The 26,456-nt window shown below is 51.2% G+C and overlaps 1 long non-coding RNA gene across 1 annotated transcript; it reads left to right on the top strand.

Annotated features, from left to right (window-relative positions):
• The first annotated feature begins 3,573 nt into the window (after window positions 1–3,573).
• On the top strand, window positions 3,574–26,456 carry LOC113460027 (uncharacterized). Its single transcript, XR_012582788.1, has 3 exons — window positions 3,574–3,888; window positions 24,521–24,632; window positions 25,756–26,456. It is a non-coding gene; the product is annotated as an uncharacterized LOC113460027 (long non-coding RNA).

Consider the following 26,456-nt stretch of genomic DNA (forward strand, 5'->3'; position numbering starts at 1 on the left):
TCCTGCCACTTCCACAGCTGGGCATCCTCCGTTTCCATGGCTTTATATCCAACAACCAAGGTCCCAGCCCCAGGAGCCCTCCAGGACCAGGCACAGCAGCTCCACCAGGACACGGTGGGTACAACCTGCCCCTTGCTTTCCTCCAATGGTGGAAACCCAAAGTGGGGTGGAGTGTCCCCACACAGCTGCAGCCCTGAAATGTCTGTTGTGAAGCCTGGGGAAAGCTGGGGTGTTTTACAGGAAAAAGGTCCCTCTTGTTTCCAGTAAGGTGCCTTTCAGAAGTGTCCAAGACATTGTGACCAGGCTTTGCCAGGTGTACAGGCTGGAGCCCAGAGGATGCTGTTCCTGTTCCCCGTGCTGTGGGGAGCTCGGGCACAGGGCTGGCACAGAACGGGCAAACCTGCCCCTTCAGCTGGGCTCCTGCAGCCTCAGCTCCAGCTGCTGCTCCCAGCCTGGCTCAGGATGGACTGAGCAGGACCTGCTGCTGCCCTTGGCCTCACCCTCTGTCATCCATGTCCTGAGCATCCCACACCCTCACTCCTCACTGCTTGGCACCACAGAGAGAAACCCTCCACCTGGCACTGCATGGGAAGCTGTGTGAGGCAAAAGGCATTCATGGGTTAAATACTGAAATCTTCTGCAGCCAAAATTGGAGACATTTTTCAAAACAGCTCTTCTGTGCCTCTGAGTGCCTGAAGTGGTTCTGAGCTCCTGGGGAAGCGCAGCCACTGCTGGGGTGACCCCGGAGCAAACAGGAAAGAGTGAGCAGGCACGGACACGGACCGTGAGCAGCTCCTAGGAAAGCCTCCATCAGAATTCAGTTATGCCATAATCTCTCTTTCTTTTTCAGCTTTTATTAACAACACCTGTAGCAGAGCAAAAGGGGAAAGAGGTGACTCTTCTCAGCAGATGGCGAGTAAGAGACAAAAGGTACCTGAAATCAGAACGGGAACAAGATCCCAGTTGTGTGGCTGAATTCGAGATGGAAAGAAGACACCCTCTTTGAGTAATTTAGTATTTTTTGTATTGAAACAAAATACTGAGCAGTCAGCCTAGGAAGTGTCAAACACGGTTATTTAACATAAGAGGTAAATAACAAGTATTAAAGTTGTCTGGTGGAGGCTGCAGCAAGCAGTAACTCTTGAGCAGAGACTGAATCCCAGCGCTCAGCTATTTGTGCCTGACAGCCACATCCACCCCAAAATGTCTTCTGCCATCTATTAACGCACTTGCCACAGTCTCTGTCTCGAACGGTGACCCTCATTTACAGCTGTAACCTCAGCCCGTTGCCCTGGTAGTTAATAACATCCCTGTGCAGGTGCTGCTGACGTGTGATCCATCCTGGCTCCGCGGGCCTTCGTTAACAATTAGCAGCATTAACAACACTCTCAGATGGTGTCAGCAGCTCGCTCATCACCGTGGGGCTGTGAGGGGCTGTAATTGGAGCCATCTGTTTGAAGGGTTCTGTTTGCTCCAGCTTGCTGGTGGAGCTGTCGTCTCCCGCTCTTGCTCAGGCAGAGCTCATGGAGAAGAATTCTGTCCCAATGTCCCGCCTGACCCTGCCCTCTGAGGGGGCACACATTCCCTGCGTCCTGCCCTCCCGCCCCTTGTCCCCTTTCATCTCATTTGGGGACCCTTTGCACACTGGAAGGGGCTCTGAGGTCTCTCTGAGCCTTCTCCTCCCATGGAGCACCCCCAGCTCCCAGCCTGGCTCTGTGGATCAGTGTTGGGTGTTTAGCAGTGGCTCCATCGGGCTGGATCCTGGTGACTCCCCTGGGAGGGGAGGATTGTCCCCAGCCAGGCCAGGGAGGTGGCAGGCAGGTGCCAGTCTGAGACCTTGCTGTGACCATGCAGACAATCCTTCCTGCAGCTGGTTGCAGCACTGGAAACAGAAAGCTGCCTGAGGTGGAATCCTTCCCTCAGGTCCCTGGGGTGGAGGCAGAGCTCTCCTCCCTCCCCACAGGCACCAAAGCTTTGGCAGGGGAGTGCGGAGCTGCTCAGGGACTGCCGGCGCTGGGGAATGACTGCTGGGAGCGTTGGTGGCCTTGCCCCTTGGGCAGGACCCTGGGGATGCTGTGCCCTCCCCTGGGAGACCTCTGTGCCTCCAGCCCCGGCAGCCCCAGCCCCTGAACCCTGGGCAATTAAGCATGCGAGCTGCTGCTGAAATTAGCTGCACATGTTTATATTAACATGCAAATAAAGCAGCTTCAAATAAACCAAAATATGAAAATGTCTCTTCATTAGGTTCGGGTTTATGGCATAATTGATTTGGGGGGTGCAAGGCTCTGATTACCTTCCTGGCGCCGAAGGGATCCACAACAATCACACTGATAACAAACCATTAAACACATTCTATTAAATTACTGGTAATTCTGAAAAAGCTCAATATTGCACATGGGTTCATTTAATTTTTATGTAAATTTTATCCCTGATTTTGCGAAGTCTTAATAGTTTAACAGCAGATTAGGCTAAATTATTTTAATTGAATTTTATGTGAATTTTTTCCTTCTGCCTTTAAGGAACCCATTCATAAAGGTTTTTCATTCAGACATTGTGCACAGAGAGAACTGGATGCTGGTGCCAGCTCCTCCAGCTTCACTGTGGGCCACCAAACCCACTTGGATTTGAAATCAAGTAAACCCAACTGTTGCTCATTTCACATGGGAAATTCAGGAAGAAAATCCTGAGTTTGGAAATAGAACTAGAGGAGAGCAAAGGTAGCATCAAATTTGGGAACACTTTTTCCAGAGGGTCAGTCCCCTGAGGTGTTTTTTTTTTATCTTCATTGGGTAGATTTTCTCACTGTTGAGACTGGATCAGAATTCCTCAGGTATTGTTCAGGTGAAGTGCTGGATTTGGAGTGTTTCTCACTGACCACTTGCTTAGAAACAGCACCTAAACTGCACCCCAAGGCTGGCACTGCCAGGATCCACACCAGGGGCTCCCTTTCACATTCCCATATGGCTCCTGGCAGCCCTGGAGTGGGAGCAGAGCCCAGATCTGTGCTCAGGAGGCAGCACTGGCACGGCAGCCCCTGCTGTGCCCCTGTGCAGCCACGGGACAGGCACAGGGGTGCCCAGGGTGGTGAGGTGAGTTACCCTCTTTGGTTCTCTCTGAGCTTTCTGTTTGCTTTTGTCTCTCTTTTTCTGTATTCTAGTAGTACAGCATTTCAAATGTCTTCACCAAAATAATGTCAGAGGATTTCTCCTTGGGTAAGTGTGCCAACAGTAACTACATCTGGGACGAGTGGAATAAATGCTGCTGATGCTCCCTCACTGGTTGTACTGAAGTCATTTGTGCAGTTATTTCAGCTGCTGCTTGGCTGTGGTGCTGGGCTCTGGGGTCCAGGCATGGAGGATGGAGGTGGAGGATGCCCAGATGTTCTGCCCCATGACCACAGGTGGAGGATGCCCAGCTGTTCTGCCCAGCTGTTCTGCCCCACGGTGCTGTCCTTCCAGAGCCTGGCAGCACTGGGGATTTCTGGGGGTCATTGCAGGAGTGGGAGTTACACCTGGGGGCACCTGCAGCCCTGCTATGGGCCCTCCCTTTGTGCCTCTATGGGAGGGAGTCTGTGCTCAGCTCCTGTCCCAAAGGCAGCTGGGAGGGTTGGAATGGTGAGCTTTAATATTCTGCCTTATCAACCACGGCATCCAACATTCGTGTAGGGCTGCACCTCTAACAGGGCTCGGGCCACAACTATGGCTGAGTTTTATCAATGCCTCTGAATTATTCAGTGTAAAAAGGCCCCTAATTACGTTAATTGCCCAATGAGTCAGTGCATTGCAGGCACCTGGCAGCGGGAGTGACCCGGGCAGAGCCGGGCCCTGCCGGGAAGGGGATGGGAGGACGCTGCGGAGCCTTGGCCCGAGGGAAGCTTCGCTGGCTGAGGTTGGTTTCCTTTCAGCACGTCTATTTCGGAGAGCTGTTTGGATAGCAGGGCACGGATATTTTTAGAGCCATTTAGAGCGTGGTTTTGTGCGGCTCCTGTTTCCCGGGTCCATTAAGGAGCTCGCCGGGGAAGCCGCCGGGTCCCAGCGCTCCTGAGGATGCTCCTGCGGGCCGGGGGTGCAGGGATGGGGATGGAGGGATGGGGATGCAGAGATGGGAGTGCAGAGATGGGGATGGAGGGCCAGGGCCAGGGGTGCAGAACTGGGGACGCAGAGCTGTGAGGGCAGAGATGGGAGTGCAGAGATGGGGGTGCAGAGATCGGGATGCAGAGATGGAGGTGCAGAGATGGAGGTGCAGAGATGGAGGTGCAGAGATGGGGATGCAGAGATGGGGATGCAGAGATGGGGGTGCAGAGATTGGGATGCAGAGATTGGGATGCAGAGATCGGGATGCAGAGATGGAGGTGCAGAGATGGGGATGCAGAGATTGGGATGCAGGTATGGGGGTGCAGAGATGGGGAAGCTCTCAGGAGCTGCGATCCAGGACAGAGCCCCACAACCCTCGGGGGATGCAGCTGGGAGCTCTGGGCAGTCCTGCCCACCAAATCCTGGGGATTTCTGCTCTGCTTGGCTGGTTCCAAGGAACTGGCTGAGGAAAAATCGATTTGAGGCATATGGAGATAATATTTTGAATGTGACATATGTCCCAACACAATTCTTGTTTTAGGAAGAAAAAAGATGAGTTTTGAATGAAGTCTCAATAAGCAGAATATTTTCAAATGTTCAAGCCAAATCAGGCTAGAATTTGGGTATTTTTCCCCAGGGAAGTAAATTCAATTTTAGATGAATTCAAAACGTTAGTTGCATACTTTTTAACCAGAAAGGCTCCTGCAGACACAGGAGGAGCCCGGCTGGGCTCTGGGCAGGTAAAGGTGTGTCACACCTGCAGAGGGGAGCGGGCAGGCTCGGGAGACATGAAACGGGAGCAAACACAGCTGCTTCAGGAGGAGCTTTTGGCAGATACATTTTTCAAATTAAATGTGAAAATATATAAACTAACTTGGCAAAACACAACAAGCTGTGAGGATTATCAGACGGACAGGAGGAAAACTGACTTTCTCCAGGCATGATTAAAAAGTAAAATGTGAACACCAAAAGAACCAGGGACTTGGGAACATGATGAATGTGGAAATTAATGGGTTTTGGGCAATGTTTTGCCTTTTCCTGCCCGAGAAGCATCAGTATGGGGAGCTGTGAGTGTGGAAGCCTGTGCTGAATGCTAAGTCCTGGTACCCGGGGGATTGGCAGGGCTGGATGTTCCCCAGCACGAGAGGGGTCACAGGGCTGTCAGGAGGGAGGGCAGCTCTGCCTGGATGGAGGGTGACATTTAGCTGGCTCCTGCATTTGCTGGGCTTTTTGTTGCGAGCTTCTTTTGTTGGTTTTTTCCTTTGGCTTTTCAGTAATTTTTTAAAGTGCTAATTAGAGAATTAGGAACACTCACCTCCCACACATCAATTTGTCATGTTCTGCTTTGCCACAGTAATTCCAATAAAGGATTTTGTAATCTCCCTGCGATGCGGAATCAGTTTAACACAGACACACCTAAAGCAGAAACGTGTTATTTCATTACAAAGACACAACTGGAGACGTGCAAACACAACAAAGTGGTGCACGAGAGCTTGTTTACAAACGGGAACAGCTCGCTGCAGGTGCAGGGGAGCGGGGATTTTCTCGGGAAGGGTTAATTGTGTACCTGCAGTCTGTGGGTGGATGAGCAGAGGGGAGCGCTGTCCCCAGGCCCGGCTGTGCTGCCTCGGTGTCAGAGGTTTTCTGGCTGCTAAATCTGGACCCATTAACGTGGGAAGCAGCTCCAGAGTGAGGAGGCATCGTCCCTGGCAGTGCTCTGTGAATGGCACTGAGATCCCAGGGAGGGAGGGAGGCACAAATGTGCTGCACCATTTGCTCACTCTTCATCTTCTGTGTCAGGCTTCTAATATAATTTAATTTTGCCATTACTTTCTGAAACCTGTCGTGTCTGAAACCCCACATGTTAAGGAGGCCTGTTTAATGATGATATATCCAATCTTCCTGTTTCTCCCGTTGTGATATTAATTCTTGAGAATGAAAATTAAAAAGAAGCAATGAATGTTATTTCAGTAAATTTACTGGAAGCAATTAAACTACAAACACTTTTTTTATGACTGCAGAGTGTAGCCAGTATTAGGAAACATAATTTTTTCCCTCTGCTGACTATATTTTCCCCTTCAAGCAGAAGCTGAATCTATCTATAGAAATGATGGTCTTTTTCAGAATTTTTCCCTCATCTAATTGAGTGTTGCTTTTGTACTTGTATGTTGAGCAATGTTAAATCCCATCCTCTGAGCCAGAAAATCTTCTCTAGGTGTGAAGGTCATTAATTTTAATTCAATGGAACTTTTTGACACTTGCTAGAAAATGAGGATGAGTCTCAATGAGTTTCATTAAATAAACAGAACAAATTAAAATTTGTAGTACAGCCCAGAGCAGATGAGAATCATCTCAGGGAATGGCAGCTAATGGGCAAGCATGGACAGTCTGGGTGGGATGGAGTGAGGGGTGCTCAGTGCAGAAACCTCTGATTTCTGTGCCTCATGGACCCCCTTACACCTCTGTCCAAGGCTGGTTTCTGTTCCTGATGGACCCTCTCACACCTCTCTGTCCAAGGCTGGGGGTTGGTGGTGTGAAAATCAGAGCAGTTAAATATCCGGGATTGGATTAGCACTACAGGGGCTGCCTTCCAGTAAGGTCTGGTCTCCTTTGCCAGCCGTCCTTTCCCTCCACACTGGCAGGAGCAGCTCCTCTAAGTGGTTCCTCTGTGCTTTGGCATCTCTGGTTTATTTGATTAATAATGCACTAGGCTGCATGCATCGTCTTGCCCCTGGGAATTCTTACATATCCTTCATGTGCAAAGTTCTTCCAGCCCAGTGTTTAGGAAGCACTCTCTGCTGCTGCCCAGTGTGGGGACAGGCAGAAAACACTTGGCCAAAATGAAAAGATAAAGTCTGCAGGTCGCTTGACTGCAGCCTCTTTGGGTTTGAAAAATGTGATTCAGTGTTTCCGGGTGAATGTTGATATTCTCTGCGAGAGAAACGAGCTGGTACAACAGCTCAATGTCATCATGGAATTTTTTTAGTAATGACGTTGCTATTCCAGGAAAATAAATGGAGCCCTCAGCACCTTTGCTGTGGGTGACATGGGAGCAACATCTGTAATTCTGCACCTCCTCTGGCGTCGTTGGGAACTGCTGAAGCAGCTCCCGGCAAGAGCAGCCTTGGATCAGCAGCTTGATATTTATATCCTGGCTGGGAGCTGTGTTTGCTGCGATCGTTTGTCTCTGCAGAACAATAGCTGTAGTACATGAAAATACATTTCCTACCCTTCTCCTTGGCCCCCGGTGCTGATGGCACCTGAGCTGCCCGTCCTGCTGCCACCTCCCTTTGCCGGGCACTGCCTAGTGCTGCAATTCGATTGTCTTTTTGGTTTTTGTTACAATGGAGGTAAAAATAATGGTGTGGTTTCAGCTGAGCCAAGGGCTGGCCAGTCCTTTGCAGCCTGGGCTCCCCCAGGAGGGGCAGGGGCACGAGGGGCAGGGGCACTGCCCACCCTGGGGCAGGAGGAGAGGGTGGGAAATGCCCACAAACCAAACCCTGCCCACTGAGCCCAGGGCACACCCAGGGCACACCTGGCAGGAGTCACAGCATCCCTGAGGCTGGAAAAGGCTCCAAGGTCGGGCCCAGCCTTTAAGCCCTCATTTTGCCTTTAAGCCCCACTTTGTCAGCTCCACCAGACCCCAACCCTTGGCTTTTGTCTGGCTTCAGAGAGTCTGGATTCACTTTTTCAGTACAACTAAATTAAAAAATAATTAAATTGTAAGCTTCAGATAATAGTTTGATTATTTAAAAATAATCAAACTATCATCTGAAAATGCCAAAGCAAACTGCTTTGAGTTTGTGAAAGATTTTTACTGTTAATTTGCTAAATATTTTGATCAACTTGAATTTGATTTGATTTATTGGTTCTGTTTTTTGGATTTTATTTTTTTTTTTTGACACAGAAAGGGATAAAAAGTTTTAGCTCAGTTGTTCGCTGAATTCCAATTAGGCTTTAACAATTTAATGCTAGAAATCTGAAAGCATGTCCAAACATTTCACTTGCAAACAAGTAAATTTTAGAATTTATTCTCATAAAATAGTTGGTTGCCTGGAATCCAATTATGTTGGGTTAGTTTATTTTTTGTCTGGCATTTTTGTCAGGTTTTAAATGACCCACTGAGCCATTGATTTGCTGTGTGAAGTCTCTTTGTCTGACAGGAGAACAGCATTTGCTCCACAGCAGGACTCAACCGTCAATAATCAGTAATTACAGAATTTTAGAAATGCAGATTTGTTTCTCTACAACTGAAATAATTTTAACAAAAGTGTCTGAAAATACACTTTTGGAGAAAGGAAAATTTAGGAAAAAGGAAAATTCCTTCCCTGCTGGGGGCACTGGGGCAGCCTGACCCCACCAGTGCCAGCTGCTGGGCACCAAGCAGGGCACAGGGCACAGGGTGGTTGCACTGGCACACCTGGGAAGGTTTTTCCCCCCAGAGGGTGGAATGAGATGGGCTTTAAGGTGTCCTCCAATCCATTCCCCTTAATTTTGAGTTAATTAAGTCATTAATTTCCTTTAGGTATTTGGATATGCAGGATGGAATGCAGAAACCTGGGTGCAGCCTTTCCAATATTGTTTGAAGATGGATTACAGGTTTTGGCCTCTTAAAAATGCTTCTGTAGATTTGAGCAGATTCATTCCTGGCATGACTCTATTAACTTACAAGTGTTATTATCAAGAGCACCAAAATGCCAGCAAGCTGTGGGTGACAACGAGCCAGGGACGTACAACAGAAGTGATTAAGGAGCTTGAGGAACTCAGAGGGAAAGATTAAAAGAACAAAATGTTTAAATTGGATAAACAGCAACAGCGGCTGTGATAATCAGCTGCTGGCGTGTGAGGGGTGCAAGTGCCAAGAGCATAATTTTAAAAGGGATTTAGCTACAAGTGGGATAAACTTGGGATGTGGATGAGACGTTTTCCTGTTATTATTTGAAGCTGTCAGAGAGCAGGGCCAGCTGGGAGCCCTGCAGAAGGTGGGGCGGGGTGGGCCAGGGTTCCATCCATCCTGCAGTGCCCACAGGAATCCTGTGCAGCCAGGAGCGTTCCTGTCCCTGGAGCTTCCCAGTGCAGCCTTGGGGCTGCAGCTCCGCACAGCACCTGTGCAGGTGAACGGGGCCTCAGTGTTACTGTTGGAGGCTCTGATGCTACTGCACAAAAATCCTGTACCAAACAGCGCTGTGGCACTCACAGGAGGGGGGTGGTTCACTGGAAATTGCCAAGGTGGTGTGAAATACCCATTTCTGCTGATCTGGGGTCCAGTGAGCAGCAGTGAGGAGGGCAGGGCATACCCTGGGCATGGCACTGGGGTGGCACCTTCTGCTACCAAGGGGCTGAGTTTGGGCCAGCCCGGGGCTCCTCCTCTGCTCCTGGGGAGATCGGAGTGCCAGCAGTGCCCGGAGCTGGCCCTGGCATGTGCCTGAGCCTGAGCCTGGCACGGGGTTCAGCCAGGGGGCGATGCTCCCACTCATGGCCCCGGGTGTGACCTGCAGGGTGGGCTCAGGGCAGGCAGGGTGGGCTCAGGGCCGCCGTGTCCCCCTGTCCCCAGCCCGGTGTGACATGCACGGCTCTCTCCTGCTCAGGCTGCCCGGCCCGGCAGTGAGCAGATCAGCATCTCAAACGCGCACGGTAATCGGGATTCTGAGCAGGGCGAGATGAGAATGAGCTGCCTGTCTGGTGCTTCTGTGTTTATCTCCAAATGTCAGCACTGGCACTGCACGCTGTGATAGGGAGGATCTGCTGCTCCCGGTGCACAGTTAGCGAGGGGGAATGAGGGTGCGGAGGGACAGCAGGGATTGAATCCGGCTGTGGGGACAGCAGCTCCTGAAAATGCTGCCGCAGGTCTGGAGGGACAGCGGGAGGGAAAGTCCTGTCCTGCCAAACCCCGGGGACAGGGCTGGACACGGGGCTGGACACGGGGCTGGACAGAGGGCTGGACATGGACACTCCTGCACCCGAACTCGGGGCAGGGAAGGCTCCAGGGGCTGGGACACCAGCTCAGATCCTCCTCCTGGCCCTGAGCTCAAAGCTGCCCTCTGCAATATGGGCCACAGGTGCCTGCTGGAGCAGGAGGTGGGGGGTTCTGTCCCTCACCGATTTTCCTGTGGCCTTTGCCATGCCTTACACGGCAATGACAGATTTGCACAGCTTCTGGGGGAGGTTTGAGGGGTGTCAGCAGCCTCACAGGCTTCCAGGGATGTGAAATCACAATTTCACAAGGTCCCTCTGTTACTCTGGGGAGAGTTTTGGTTCAGTGTGTTTGTGCTTTCCTGTCAGGAGCTCTGTCAGGAGCAGTGCTGGATCTCTGATTGCTTAACCCAGCGCCAGGAGCTGGTGCTGGATAAAGTGCTGCAATCCCTGGGAGTGCTGGGGGCTGTGACTGTCCCCTTGCAGACCCCATAGGGACCCATCCCCTTAGAGCCCCCCAGCCCCGTGGGCTCTGGGCCCTGGCTGTGCCAGCATGAGCAGCTCCCCCAGGGCTTTTCACAGCATTTGCTTGCTGTTCTCACACACACAAACCTCATTGCTCTCCCTGTGGTTTTCAATCCCCACTCCCAGTGGGCTGATTTATTTTTAATGCCTGTACAAGGCTGGAACTTTCTCCCAGGCTCTGCCATCCCTGGTACCAGCCCAGTGGTGCTATTTTTACCAGGAGCTGAGAAATGCCAGCACAGCACTGAAAATTTTATCATGCCAACTGTGCAGCTGCATCTCCTCAGGTCTTTGTTGCGTCACTGAGCTCCAGCTCGGGCCCTTCCTTGCTGGCTCTGTGTTTCATTATTTACAACACACATTTTCTGACCCAAAATCAGCCTCTCTGTTCTCTCAGGTCACAAAACTGCTCTGAGCCCCTCTGGAGGGGGCAGGTGATGCTCAGATGGGAGATGTGTCCTGTCCCTGTCCTGTCCCTGTCCTGTCCCAGTGCTGGTGGAGCCTGCAGTGAGTGGGACACTGAGGGTTCCATTCAGGAGAAAGAGAATTTTCCTTTTTCCTAAATTTTCCTGTCCTGCTGGCTGTCCCTGTCCTGCCTCCCAGCAGCTGCCCCAGAATGATCTGTTCTCTCCTTGCGCTCCCATTGCTCATGCTGTGTGTGCAGTGCTGTGATCAGCACTCCCTGGGGACTGCTCCTGCTCCTTCCACCTTCCTCTCACCTTCTGTAGTCCCAGCATTTCCATCTTGGCAGCAAAAATAGCAAGACCAAACACAAAGCAACTTTTTCCTGTCAAATCTCTCCAGCAGCCCCTGGCATGAGCTGAAGATGTAACAGGAAGGGGTTTGTGATGCTGTGGGGTGGGAGGGGAGCAGAGGGGGCTGTGTGGGGCTGCTCAAAGCTGAGGGTCCCACTGCCAATTCACAGAATGACAGAGGGCTTTGGGTTGGAAAGGGCCTCAGGCAGTGCTTGCAGTCTGAATGGAGGGGAAATACTAGGCCTTCCTCCCACAGGTGGGTTTGTAGGTAATGATGGTATCATGAAGGTACAGTTTAGAACACAGGTGCCTTTAGAGCCAGTGTGAAGCTGCTCTCCTGGCAGGGCAGCCACTTGTCATGTCTGCAAGTCCAGTCTGTTGGAAGGTTAAGGGCAGTGAAGGGGGGACTGTGCACATTTGATGTTATTCCTTCCATGATCCAACTCTTCTGGTCCTCATGCCCTGTCCCAAGGCAGAGCAGCTCCTGGGCAGCCTCCAGAGCTGCTTCCCAAGGCAGAGATGCCCCATGGCAGCTCCCTGCCCGGCTGAGAGGGGCTCTGTGCCTCTCCTGGGGCTGGGCGCCCACCCTGGACCTTCCAGGAGTGCTGAGCTCCAGAGGCTGGGAGGGACAGGGGAGTTGTTTAATCGGGTGGTGGAATGCAAATACGATGAAGGAGCCGGTGAGGAATTGCATTCTGTGTGCGTGTGCAGCCTGCAGAACGTTCCTGTCACGAGGCTGATTTATTACAGAGCTCTCCCAGAGAAGAGGAGCCACAAACAGCAGGGATGAGGGGCTGCCGGGCTCTCCTGGGGTGTATCAGACCAGGATCCATGTCCAACAACCAATTAATGTCAGGGAAAACTGCACGAGAGGGGAGCGGAGGGAAAGAGTTCCAAGAGGTTTTTTTAAGAAATAAGAGTAAAAGCAGTCTTCGCCAAGATTAAGGGGAGTAAATTAAAAGGTCAGGATTAAAAGCTGTGTTTTGGAAATGTTTATAGCAGGATTTTCTCACCCAGGGGTAAGAAAACCCCAACAAAACGAGCTCTGTGGTGTTGTCATCTCTGTGCAGCAGGAAAGGAGAGAGAACAGGAGAAACCTGAGTGCTGATCTCCTCCCCTTGCCTTCAGATACATGTTTCTGAAATGATTTGCTTCTGTACAAACCCTGGGTTTTATAGCTTTTTATTAAACAATACCTGCAAATAAGTTTCAGCTGCTTTCCTGCCTTGCCTAATCCCCGTGTTTTGGCACAGATAAATCCTGTATAATTAGCTGCGGCTCGGGCAGCCTGATGGGGATGGAATGAAAGCTCTCCCCCAGCAGCAGCGGGCCTGGGGCTGGGCTCTGGCCCCCTCAGCCTGGGTTAGTTTGGGTTTGGGGGCAGGACAGGGACAGCTGGGGCAGGGCCTGACCTGTCAAATACATTGTGAACAGATTTGTGATTGAACTCTCTGGTTATTCATCTTCTGTGTCGTATTATCTCCTTTTTCTTTTAAATAATTTGTGCTTAAATTGATATTTTATCTGTAAACTGAGTATTTAGCACAGATTTTATGGGTTTTCGTTGCAAATCACAGCAGTAAGATGTCAATCATTTGCTAACATTTTTGCTGTCATATTTACACATTTACAGGGACTTTGCTGGTGCAGGAAGGGCCTGGCCTCCTGTCTCAGCCCTGGGCATGGCTGAGCTGTCCCAGCACCTGCAGCTCTGCATGGGATGGGCACAGATACATGAGTGTTTGCTGGATGGGATGGGCACAGATATGTGAGTGTTTGCTGTATGGGATAGGCACAGATACATGAGTGTTTGCTGCATGGGATGGGCACAGATACATGAGTGTTTGCTGCATGGGATGGGCACAGGCATGTGAGTGTTTGTCCTGCCTGCCTGGACATCCTCCCACCTTCCCAGGGATGGGACACTGGGTACCAGCAAGCACAGGACAGAGAAATTGGTGCAAACTGCAGGGCTGTGCCCGACCCAGGCACACATCAAAGATTTCAGGCTTCAAACCAGCCTGGGCCAGGGTTCATCATTGCATTTCCACTTCAAACTAAGCAAGCTTAATGTTTCCCAAGGAAATTCTGTCTCATCTAGATATACACACATGTATGAAAGAAAAGAGGGAAGAAGGCTTGAGACTCAAATGTGTCATTTCTTGTTTGTGGAGCAGGAAGGTTCATGTTGCTCTTCACTGGGGCAGGTTTCTGTAACCCCAAACTCTGTGAGGAACATCTCCTGCCTCTCCACAGCTCCTGACTGAGTCCCCAACCACCCCTGAATTCTGCATTAATGCTGTCCATGAGCACCATGGATTTTACTTACTCTCTACTCAAGAAGGGTTAAACCATTCTGTGCCTTCCTTTCAGCTCTGATTGAGTTGAAAATGAGAAGTTCCAGAAAAAATTAATTTCCTGGTAAGGAAAGGGATTGTGTGAGTGACCCTCTGGGCTCAGGTGGTTTAATTCCCCCGTGCAGTCTCTCTGGGTGGGAGAGCTCAGCTCAAAGGAAAAAGGGAATTCTGTTATAATAAGAACATGGCAGAGCAGCTGATAACATTATCAAAGAGATGAAACTTTTGCAAATGCTGTTTAGCCCTTGCCTTCCTTCTCCCAAAGTGAAAATGAATCATGAGGGAGGACAAAGCCTGCACCCTCTGGCAGACTTTCCTTCAGCTTTGATTTGGTTTCTCTGCCATGATGTCCATGAATTCTGCCTGCCTGAGAGCTCAGGGAATAAACTCAGCAGGACCTTGGGCAGGAGTGGAAGCCAGGTTATTTCACCTGTGTGTGGCTCTGAGGCTCAGGGGCTGGCTAATCCCTCCCTGCTCCATCCTGTCCTTTTGTGCAGCCCCTTTGTACCTGCACGCTTCCAGAGCTCTGCACAGGCACTTGTAGAAGGAGAGAGCTTGAAGGAATGATGTGGATAATTGGGTTTATTCAGCTGGAGCAGAGGAGTGAGAGGCCGGAGCTCACCTGGGGCTGCAGCTCCAATCCCTGGGACAGGGACAGGGCTGGGGCTGTGCCAGACAGGGTCAGGCTGGATTTTGGGAAAGGTTCTGATTCCCCCAAGGGTGCTGGCACTGCCCAGGCTCCCCAGGGATGGGCACAGCTGCCAGAGCCCCAGGAAGGTTTGGATACTGATCCCAGGGATGCCAGGGTGGGATTTTGGGGCTGGGTGATCCTGGGGGTCCCTCCAGCTCAGGAGATTCTGTGTAAGCCATGCTGAGCGTGGTGGTGCTACTGCATTAACAGCTGGACTCTTGATAAGTCTGGGAGGTCTTTTCCAACCTTGGTTCTCTGCTGATTGTGTGGAGGAGCATGGGATTCTCTTGTGCAGCCACTGTAAGCACATGGCCTGTGTGTCCTCAGGTGTTTGCAGGATTTCTGGGGGCTCGGATGAGAACGGTACCATGTTCCTTTCCCAGTGTGCTCCCATGTGATGGCTCTGCCACGGTGTTGTCTCAGCAATCCAGGAACAGCAGCGGGGAGGAGGGGATGCTAAATCTTCAAAACCAAGCTGAACAAAAAGTGAATGCATTCCAGCAATAATTGCTTTCTGTATGCAGAGATAAGCTGCCAAAATAACAAGAGTGTCATTTGAAATGCTGCTTTTCCTCCTACGAGGAGCTCTGGGCTGATCCTCAGCTGGAGTAAGAAATGATGGAATTCCTTAGGAGCAGCAGGGCTGGGGCACTTCCATCACCCTTGGGGCACAACCCCAAATAAGAAATAATGGGATTCTTGGGGGCAGCAGGGCTGGGGCACTTCCCATCACACAGGCCTGTCCTGCTCGGGGTGTGACCAAACCTGGGGCAGGTGTCTGGAGAGCCAGAACCTGGGGGTCAGAACAAACCTTGAAAACCTCCTCTATGAGACACAGTCATTGTGCAGGCTCCACAGTGGGACCTGGCTGATACTTCCAAAAAATGTGAGAGAAGGCAATGCCAGCAGGGTCTGGGTCTCTGCCCAGCCAGGAGGGAACTGGGTGGGCACAGATCGTGATGGGGGCAAAGCAGGGATGCAATGAGCTGTGAGCATGCAGTGCCCCCAGGGATGCAATGAGCTGTGAGCATGCAGGGTGCAGGGATGCAATGAGCTGTGAGCATGCAGAGTGCAGGGATGCAATGAGCTGTGAGCATGCAGAGTGCAGGGATGCAGTGAGCTGTGAGCATGCAGTGCCCCCAGGGATGCAGTGAGCTGTGAGTGTGCAGTGAGCAGGAATGCAGTGAGCTGTGAGCATGCAGAGTGCAGGAATGCAATGAGCTGTAACTGTGCAGTGAGCAGGAATGCAGTCAGCTGTGAGCATGCAGTGTGTAGGGATGTTATAAACTGTGAGTGTGCAGTGAGCAGGGATGCAATGAGCTGTGAGCACTCAGAGTGCAGGGATGCAATGAGCTGCGAGCATGCAGTGCCCCCGGGGATGCAGTGAGCTGTGAGTGTGCAGTGAGCAGGAATGCAATGAGCTGTGAGCATGCAGAGTGCAGGGATGCAATGAGCTGTGAGCAGAGCACACCCTCCTTCCTCCCTCCCAGGCACAGCTTTTCCCTTGGGAAGGGGCTCCCCTGTGGCTGAACCCAGACAAGCTCCGTGCCTGGCTTCCCCGTGGTCCCTGGCACTCTGAAGAAGGGCTGGGATGTTTTGCTCATCCTTCAGCTGCTCCTGGAGCAGGCACTAAACTCCCAGGATCCTCACTAGTGCCAATTACTCCCCTGTGTTTTGAAGCACAGGAGAATGCTCCATGCCTGCGAATGGAGCATCCCTGGGCAGAGAGAGAATGAGAATGCTCATCCCTGGGCAGGCCACCCCCAGGAACAGATGTCCAGAGCTCAGGCTGGCATTGCCCAGGTTGTTAGAGACACAGAAATGCCAGTGTAATTTAAATTATTTTTAAAAATGCTCAGTGTAATGCACAGGATGGGGGCGAGTAGGGTTCTTTCCTAACACACAAATCCTCTGCATAAAAATGAGTTGGAAATACCAGCGATGTGTGGAGCAGAAATAAAAAGAACTTGTGTTTGGCTGCCCTGCTTCAATCCATCTCCCTCAGTAATTGAATGTACATTCCCAGAGGAGAGAGGAGCAGCTCACCTGCTGCAGATCCTGCATTAATTGGCACAAATATTGAGAGTGTCTTGGGAAAGACATTGGGGTGGGGCTGGTTCTGGTCAGAATAAATGAGTGAGGAATTGCAAATACCCGGTGCTGAAAGGTCTGAAGGTTGGAGGCTGTGCCTGTCACGGGACAGGGACAGTCAGGATTTACCTGGTGCTCATTTCTGTGTGTGGAACAGGGACAGTCAGGATTTACCTGGTGCTCATTTCTGTGTGTGGAACAGGGACAGTCAGGATTTACCTGGGCTGGTTTCTGTGTGTGGGGGCCTTGCTCCCCTGGCAGGGGTGGGAAAAGGCCCAGAGGGGTTTGCAGCCTTGGGGCTGGTGCTGCTCCATCCTCTCCTCTTTCCAGCTGCACAGAGCCTGCTGAGCCCCCTGGCTTTGCCATGCAGCCTCTCAGACCCTCTGAACGTTTCCACTTGAAGCAAAGCAGAACTTCCCAGTGTTCTCACAAGGCAAAGTCTCCTCTGCTCTGTTCTTTTGATGTGGCTTTTGCTGGTGGAAATCTCTGACCTTGCTTTATAGCCAGGGGAGCCCAATGAACCCAGAAGCTGTCGGTGAATTTGTCTGGGAGGGGAACTGCATTTGAATTGGGAGCAGTGGCTCACAAGTTTATTGAGAGGAAACAGCCCCAGGCTGGGTCAGGATCAAGGCAGGCTCAGGGTGGGCACAGCAGGAATTTCCCCATGGAAAGGGGGCTCAGGCCCTGGAACTGCCCAGGGAGGGTTGGAGTGCCCATCCCTGGAGGTGGCACTCGGTGCCCTGGGGACAAGGTGGGCACAGCTGGCACTGCATGGGCTGGGAGGGCTTTTCCACCCCCGAATCTCCCGTGGCTCTGCCCTTTCTCCCAGCAGGATGCTCTGCTGTGGGTCACAGCTGGGGCTCTGGCAGTGGGAGAGCCCTGGGCAGAACCTGAGCAGGGATTTTTGGGCTGGGGCTGGAATTTCACCCCTTTGTGGGGCAGCCCTGCTCTGCCCTGGGCTCTGTGCCTGCCTGGGGGGTTTGGCACTGCCAGGGCTGCTCTGCCCTGCCCTGCTCTGCCCTGCCCTGCTCTGCTCCCTGTAACCTATTAGTGTTCCTTATCAACATGCTGTTAATATTAATTGCTTCAGAAATTCTAACTCCAGGAGGGCAATGAAAATGCAATTACGGAGCTCGCAGATCCGGATTCCCCACCCCGGAATCTCATTTCTGTGGTGGATTGCAGCCATGGAGCTGTGATTATGGCGAGAGAATAGAAAATAAATCCCAGCCAGGATGTGCAACTGCAGCTCCTGGAAGGGCTGCTGAGGAGTTTCATGGATTGCTCTGCAAAACCCTGGGGTGATTTCTGGCAGCTTTTGTTTTGCTGGGTGGTGTGAGGGTGGAACAGGAGAGCTTCAGCCACACGTGCAGTGGTGATTTCAGGAGTATTTGTGATCTTTGTATCAGTAAAACACTGACTTGAAAGTCACTGAAAATCTGGTGTTTTCTTTATGCAAACATTGTAATCACCTAATCCTGTAAACTGGGCTCGATTCAAAACTGGTCTGTTGTGCAGAATTTTGGATGCTGCTTAATTATTAATGGCTAAAACGTTTTTTAGTTTAATTTCGTTAATGTTTATAGAATATCTGCACATAATGTGCTGCAATAGAAAGAAGGTTTTTGCACTGCATAAAAAATGCAGAAAACATTTTGGTTAATTTTAAGACTTTTACAAAGCCCCAGTTTGACTCCTGGCAGCTGGGGGTCTGGAACATGATCTTTAACAACTGGGTTTATATCTTCCTCAGGGTTTAGACCTTTCTTGTAGCTGTGTTTCAGCAGTTCCTGGTGCTGTAATCGATAGAGGGGAATAAACTAAGTGCAGAGGAATGCAGCTTTGATTTTGTGATAGACTTTGCTTCTCCTGTCCCCAGGGGATGGTCCTGCTGTGGGTGAGCAGGACAGGGATGTGCTGGGGACGTTGGTTCCCCTGGAATGTTCTGGTTAATGGGAAGGGGTGTCAGTGTGTCCTGTCCTGCCAAACCTGCCTTTCCTGGCCTTCAGCCTGAGGAGGCTCTCGTGGGGCTCAGGGAACCTCAGGGACCCCAAGGTGTCCCAGGACACCCAGGGAGGGTGAGGGCTCACGTTTAACCCAGGGGCAGCCCCAGGGGCTCATTTCACACCAGCAGCACCTTTGTATTTGTGCCTGGTGGGAAATCAAAATGATTCTGTACTGAACTGGCACAAAAACAAATCTCCAAGTATTAAAAAGTGCTTAAATCAGAGGCTGAGAGATGTTTTATTGGTTTGTTTATAGTCCAAGCCCATAAAGGAGGCTGAAGGCACACAGAGCAGAGTTCAGGCAGTGAGCTGCCTGGAGCAGCAGCTGGACACAAAGACACCAATTTTGGAGAGTTTTGAAAACCAGGAGATGGAGTTTGTTACCTCTGAGGGTGAGCTCTATCTCCCTGGGGAGCAGCACTGGGCTGGGTGCCTGGGGCAGCCTCAGCTCACCCGGCCTCTCTCTGTGTGAGAGGTTTTGCTAATTATGGATGCTCACAGTAAGCTGAGGGGGCTGTCACTTATTTGCTGGTTTAAAGATGCATTTTTGAGACCCTGAGAGAAATCTGAGGGCTCTGAGTAGCTGGAGCCCCATGCTCAGTAATAGGATTTGGAAGTGATCCATCTCCTCGTGAGCAGAGTGTGCCAGTGGCTCCTTCCTCTGCTCCAGCTCCCTGCACGTGCCATCAGCATGAATAAGTGATGGCCAGCAGATTGAACATGCCTTTGATGAGCTGGGGAGAGCAGCTGTGTGTCGGTCTGAGCCCGCTCTCGTGCTTCCTGCACTGGATTAGGCGCTGTTTGCTGGGTGGCTTTGATTTCAATAATGCTCAGTCAAATATTCAGTAGACTGTTAGCTGGGGAATAGCAAAAGGAGTTTAATCTTGTCAGATCAGCTCTGGAGAGAGCTCAGTATTTGTGGACTTTATGGTTCTTACATAATTGATTATAAAGTCATATTTTATACATCTGTCTTACACGGGTTCATCTCCAGTAGGATCCACTCTAGGAGGGATGGATGGATGGACAGACGGATGGATGGATGGATCCATGGATGGATGGATGGATCCATGGATGATGGATGGATGGATAAAGGATGGATGGATGAGGGATGGATGGATGGATGATGGATTGATCCATGGATGGATGGATGGATGAGCTGGCCAGAGGAGCTGCTGCTTCCATGGAGGTGCCAAATGCCTCTCAGTGGTACTGCAGTGAGACGGGACCTCTGCTCATCCTGCAGGACCTTTCTCACCCCTCCCTCTGTGCTCCAGCAGCCACATCCACCTGCTGGGTAATGCCCAGGTCAGGTCTAGTTCTTGTGCTTGACAGACCTTGGTGTGTCACAGATCTTGCAGTCTGACTTACATGGGCTGGGATTAGAGGCCAGCAGGCAGAAATTGTCTGCTCCCCATGGTTCCAGGTAGGCAAACCTGTCTCCTTGTGTCTCTCTGGATTTTAAATACCAGCAAACTGGAGAAATGTAACAAAATCCAATCAACTTAATCAGGGTCATCGAAGGCTGTGATTGGAAATCACAACCCAAATTTCCAGAAAGCAGAGGAGCCACAGCTGCTCTGAAATCCATGTCACAGTGGTTTCAGACCTTTCAAGCCAACATCCTTTCTGCTCGTGAAATGTCATTGTTGCTGAAGTGACACTCCAGTTTCCAAGGGCTGTGTTAGAGCTGGCACAGGCACTGACAGGGGAGCACAGCCCAGTGACAGCCCCTGGCAGTGACACAGGGAGAGAGGGCTCCTCTCCACTGCCACCTCCCTCAGGGGCTGCTCTGCTCCTGCCTGGAGACACCAGCTGGGGCTGGGGGCGCTGGCATGGCCTTGGCAGGGGATGGGGGCACAGGGGACAGTCTGTGCCCAGGCAGCAAACTGAGCGCACGTGTCCCTGCCTGGAGCATATGGTCAGCAATGGTACCTGATTAAATCCTCAGGGAATCCTCAGTGTGAGCCAGGAGCCCCAGCATGGAAACCCCATGGACAGCAAGGCCATTGTGCATCCCCTGCTGCTTCAACGCTGCCCAGCTCAGACAGGAGGAGGAGCAGCTGCCCCTTCCCCTGCCGGTGCTGGCTCATATCTGATCCTTCACTCTGGGGTGTGTGCCCTGCTGGGTGTGTGTCCCTCCAGCCTGGGCTCTGACCCCTCATCAGTGTGGTAGAGGGGTTATTTTGTAAAACAAACCCAAAAGTGCATTTTTTTCTTGCTTTTTGTAAAAAAGCAGAGTTTAGAGTCAGGTCTGTCAGTCACCAAAGAAATATTTCTGTTGGCTTAAAGTCCTGCTGCTGCTTCCATTGCATTCTTATCAGGAGGAGCTGGAGCCTCTGCAGGGAAGGCAATCTTTAATCCATCCATCCTGCCTGCCAGCCTTGATCTGAGGGGGCCACTGCCAATTTGGCTTTGTTTTCCCAGACCATGGGACCACAGGCAAATCCTGCCAAATTAAACTCGTCTGAAATGTCACCAGCATCTCAATTCCGTATATGTTCTTTTAATGGGATCTTGCTGGAGGGGTTTCCATTCACTGCATTTGCAAAGCCCCTGCCCTGATGCTTCCAGGCCAGCTGTGCCTGTTGCTGTGCCTGGGGCAGAGCAGGGAGGGTTCCATGGGAGACGTATTGAGGGTCTGGGTGTGAGCAGGGGGGGTTCCATGGGAGATGTCTTGAGGGGGTGTCTGTGAGCTCTCCTAGGAGGAACCTGCAGGATGTTATGGAAAACACTGACCTGGCTGGGGAGAGGCTGCAAAAACCACCCTGGTTTGAGCAGGGGAGCTCAGGGCTTTGGCTGAGGTGGCTGTTCCTTGGCAGAGCCAGAGCAGAGGCAAGGGAATGGGAGTGGGGCTGGAAAGGGAATGTGTGCCCTAAAGCATCCCTGAGGTGCTGTGAGTGCCCTGGAGGTGTGCAGTGCCCTGTGAGTGATCTCAGCACCATGACCCGGGATCAGGGCAGTACCTGAGCAGGAATTCCTGCTGCTGCTGATGGGGGATTGCTCTCCAGCTGCAGCAGCTCCCTCCCCATCCCTGTTTGTGTCAGAGCAGGCACGCATCCCCTCTCCCAGGCAGCACTGCATCTGCTTAATTATTCTGCTGCTGTAGGGACAGTAAAGGGATGGAGGCAGGCAGGTACCCTGTGCCTCTGGAAATCTGAGCACTAATGAGATTTTCTGCACGGGCAGCTTTGGGCCAGTTGTGTTTCTGTGCTCGGTTTCAGAAGGCACTGGCACCAGGCAGAGCCTTCTCCTGAGCTTCCACGAGAGCTGGCTGAGCAGCTGATGCTGAAAGGTTTTCAAGGAAATGCAAACGTGCAGAAACAGAGCTCTTTACCAAGAGCCTCTCCAAGCCCAGGTCAGAGCTCAGGGTGCAGATCCCCAGGGATGGAGCTGCTTTTCTCCACCAGAGCCGCCCTGAGGACCCCCCCAGCTCTGGCCATCCCCCCTTTGCTTGCTCCTTCTGTTGCACAAGGACTGGGTTCTGTATTTTGGCTGAATGTTGGTGGTTTTAATCCATTTCTCTTTTTTTTTTTTTGTCTTTCTGTAGGATTTTTTCCTGCTCTTCCAATAGCTCTCCATCAAATATGATTAATCTGGACTTGATTCTTTGGCTGCTTTCCCCACTCATTCCATGGTGGGATTGAAGCACGTTTATTGCAGTATTAGGGTGGGAGGAACTGTTGTTATTGTTGATGCTTTACCTGTTCTTTGGAGAAAACACTTTCATCTCCAGCACCACCAGACTTTTATAAACATTAACTGTGTTAATGAGAGTGAGAAAAGAAATTGCATTTGTGCCAACAGTGGGAACAAAATGTGTAATTTCTCCATTAGTCGATCAGGTTTGCTCATGTAAACAACATGATTAAATTTGTCTGCGTGCATCGTGCTATATGAATAATAATGATCATTAAAAAGCCATGCAGGGCCCGAAGATAACGAGATTGTGCTGGGCAGAGCTCGGAGGGGTGGCAGTGCTGGGGCAAACAGAGCCAGGCTGGGTTTGGCAGTGCCAGGGCCAGCCTGGGCATTGGGGCTGTGGGGCCATCGGGGCTGTGGTGCCATCAGGGCTGCATTTCCCCAGCCCAGCTCTGTGACAGGAGTTGGGGCTGGAGAAAGGGACAAATCCTTGTTCTGCAGGGACACTGCTCGTGTGCAGAGCAGTTTTACACGAGTGGAAGGCTTTGAAGTGGAATCCTGCTTCTTGTTCAGCACAAGGCACAGCCCAGGGGACAGGAGAGGGGACAGAACCTGTCCCTCACACACTGCACAGCCCTGGGAGGGACGTTTGCAATTCCTCCAGGAAGGAAATACCCACACGGACGTTCCCTGGTGGATTCCCTTCCTTCAGGATGTTTGTGTAAATCAAATTATTTATTTAGAAATCCAAGAACTCCATGGATGCCTGAGGGCTTGCTGCGCTGTTGAGAATTGAGATTTTGATCAGAATCCTTCTCAAACTCTGTAAGAAGACAGGGAAGGTGCCATTTGGGCTGTGGAGCTGTGCAGCTTTGGGTTTCACTGACAATAAGGGCTCAGCACTCCTGCACTGCCCTGGCAGTGGGCTGCAAACCCCAAACCCTCAGAGGCAGTGGGAGTGGGGCTGGGTGAGCACTGAACACGCAAACAGCAGGGGCTGGACTCACTCGGTGTGTGACTGTGGCTGTCAGCAGTTACTGTGCGGGATGAGGAGTAACCCATGTCCCCTGTGGCACAGTAATTAATGTCCCCCTGTCCAGGGCACCCTCGGGGGCTGTGAGGGGTGGGCAGGGCCCCGTGGCACTGCCAGCCCTGCTGGGGCACTGCCCAAGGGCTCTGGGGCTCTCCTGGGTGTGCTCAGCTCTGGCCCTGCTGCCCAAACCCCATTTCTGCCATCTGCCACCGTGTCCTGCTTTGAGTGCCTCTCCCATGGGACAATGGCAGCAGGCAAGCAATCCCGGCCCTGCAGGGATCCAGCCCGTCCCTGGGCCTGGGGCACACACAGCAGCTGTGGCTGCTCTGCATCCTGGCAGTGCCCAGGCCAGGCTGGGAGCACCTGGGACAGTGTGGGGTGTCCCTGCCATGCCAGGGTGGCACTGGGGGGATTCGGGGTCCCCCAAGCCACGCTGGGGTTCTGGGGCAGGAGGGTGAGCCCAGGCTGGGGCTGCCATTGGGGTTTGTACCCTCTGGTGCAGCTCAGCGCTCCAGAGCAGCCCCCTGTGCACCATGAACCTGTGAATTGTCTCCCCTGTACGGGGTTCATTAGGAAGATTAATGAGGTGTTATTTCCCCTCCCTCACCGTCGGGCTGCAGAGGGCCCTCAGTAATTTTCCCAGCTGTGCACAGCAGCCATTGCTCCTCCCCAGGGCTCCGGCAGCGCTGCCTTGTCATCAGTTCAGCTGCTCCATCCCAGCAAGTGCTATTTGTCAGCTTAATTAGCCCTAAAGGAAGCACTCCTTCTAAAACGAGACAACACTTTTGTTTTTCCCTGAGAAACACATCATGTTCTTAGCAGAGGCAACTTGTTTAAATGAAGGAGCTTTTCAGCTGAGTTTGGTGTCATTTTCAGGTTGTTCTCCAGCTCGTTGTGCCCTGGCCCCAGGGCAGGCACTGTCACCTGCAGGAGAGGCGAAACCCTCCCTGAGAGCATGGGCAGGCTGGGGATTGTCCCTGAGAGCCTGGCCATTGTCCCTGGGCTCTGTCCCTGCCCAGGCTGGGCTCTGTCCTTGGGCCCTGTCCCTGGGCCCTGTCCCTGCCCAGGCTGGGCTCTGTCCCTGGGCTCTGTCCCTGCCCAGGCTGGGCCCTGTCCCTGGGCTCTGTCCCTGGGCTCTGTCCCCCTGCCCAGGCTGGGCTCTGTCCCTGGGCCCTGTCCCTGGGCTCTGTCCCTGGGCTCTGTCTCCGGGCTCTGTCCCCCTGGCCAGGCCTCAGCTGCCCAGGATCCCTGCGGTGGGAAGGGACCCCAACACCAGCGAGTCCCAGCCGTGCCCCATCCCCACCCTGTCCCTGCCCAGAGCCCCCAGTGCCACCTCCAGCCCTTCCCTGGGGTGTTCCTTCCTCCATCTCGGGCATTTCTCTCTCTGGTTTATTGCAGAACAATTAAGAAATGCTCGTTTTGCTCTCCTTCCAGGGTAAAACCTCCAGAAGGAAGCCTGGGAGAAGCCACAGGAATCCTGGCTGGGTGTTGGATGTTTGCCCCTGACACGTGTGACCACAGCAATCACTGCAGCTAAAACCAGCTGGTGAGTGAGGTTTGGATAAAATTAAACCATGTGGGAGCTGTGGGAGGGGTGGAAGTTGATATCATAAATAATATAACCAGTCAATAGCCAATAGATCTGTGCCCCTATGGCTCCAGTAGACTCCCTTCTTCAGAAAGTGATGTGATCTTTTAAAAATCCCAACAAGCCCCCCAAAAGCTATCCTTAAAAACCCAGTTGTACCTGAACATTCTATCTCACCCCAGCCCCCAGAGCCCCAGCCAGGCCAAGGCTGGCTCTTTATTGATAACCTGCCCCCACCAGCTCTGAGCATCCCATTGCCGCGGAGCTCTGCCTGCATTAACCAATAAATCTCCACAGAACCAGAGAGTGGGAAGTGCTGCTATTCTTGTTTTATGGATGGCAAAATGAGATGCAGAGAGGTTAATAGCAAGTCTAATTGGACAATAATTACCCACTTACCACACTGAAAATTAAGAAATAATCCTCCCATTGTCGTTACATCAGCAGAACAAGGCAGAGCAGTGCTCACGTCCTCCCCATCCCACCACTCAGCCAAGCAGCTGACATGCAAATGAAAGCACAGGGAGCACAAGAACAGATAAATAAATTGTTCTTTCCTTGTTTAACATCTATTTTGCACCACTGAGTCACTCAGGATAGAGGAAAATTATTAAATTTCCTCTGGAATCTATTAGGATATGACAAAACAAAGGCAAGCTCCATTTGTAGAACACATCTGTTGGAAAAGAAATGGAAGAAATGGGATTTAATTACTGCTATGGACTGGTTTCACTTCATTTTTCTGGGGAGGGAAAAATATAAGATAAAAATTTCTGCCTTAAAAAAGAGCAGTGCTCTGATAATTTTGTTTCTCCTTATGTTTTGTGTTTCCTCTATAAAAGACCATTATACCAATGGCCACCCCTGTATTGGTTTAATAGTCTGAATATTGGGGCTTCACTGAATCAGTTTACAAAGGGAATTTCTCTTCCAAGTCAGCACTCAGAAGCTGTTTTGATAAGCACTGAAACTCCAATTTCAGTGTTATGAATGAAAAGAAATCATAAGACACACTGGAGAAAATGTTTTATTTTATTTTGGGTTAGCATTTAAGTCTTCCTTTCCTTTCCTTTTTTTAAAGGAAAATATCAGTTTGGAAAATGGCAGTTAAAAACCCATTTGTAATGAAATGGACTGGCTTCAGATTGCCGTGGGAAGTGAGGAATTCAGCTGGAATTGTGATTTCAGGGGCTAAGGGGCCTCAGCACACTCCAAAGGTGAGCCAGGCCCTGGCTGTTCATGGGAGCTCCCGGTAAATCCTTCAGTGAAGCAAACTTCGGAAATTGAAGAGAAACAGAAAAGCACTTTGCAGGTTTTTCCCAAAGTCTGTGGCAGCCAATGGAAAATCATCATCTCTATCTGGTTGTGAATTGTGCAGCACAGATGTGGCTTCAGATTAAATCCCATAAAAGCAATCGATAAATCTGCAGAAATCCAGTACCTGCAATTAAATTCTCCAGAGCTGCTCTCTAAGTACACAAATTGGGAGCTCAGAAAGGACCTCTGCCTCTTGATGCATCATTTTTTGCTGTGAATGCTCCTCCTAATGAAAAATGATGGCAAACAAAAATAGATTTTCTGTCATGGGGGTAATTGTTCTTTTTCTTAGTGCACTCCAAATATTTCTGTAAAGCATCATCTGCTCTTTAAACACATATTGTAGAACATCAATGGAAGTCAATACCCTTTGTCAATGAGTAAAATATTAAAAGTGATGAGCTGACCTGTTTCTTGTTTAGCTATTGATTGCTCCTGCTCTCCAGGCTGGTTTGCCTGAAATGT

This window comes from Zonotrichia albicollis, chromosome 15 (genome assembly GCF_047830755.1).
Source record: "Zonotrichia albicollis isolate bZonAlb1 chromosome 15, bZonAlb1.hap1, whole genome shotgun sequence".
NCBI lineage: Eukaryota > Metazoa > Chordata > Aves > Passeriformes > Passerellidae > Zonotrichia > Zonotrichia albicollis.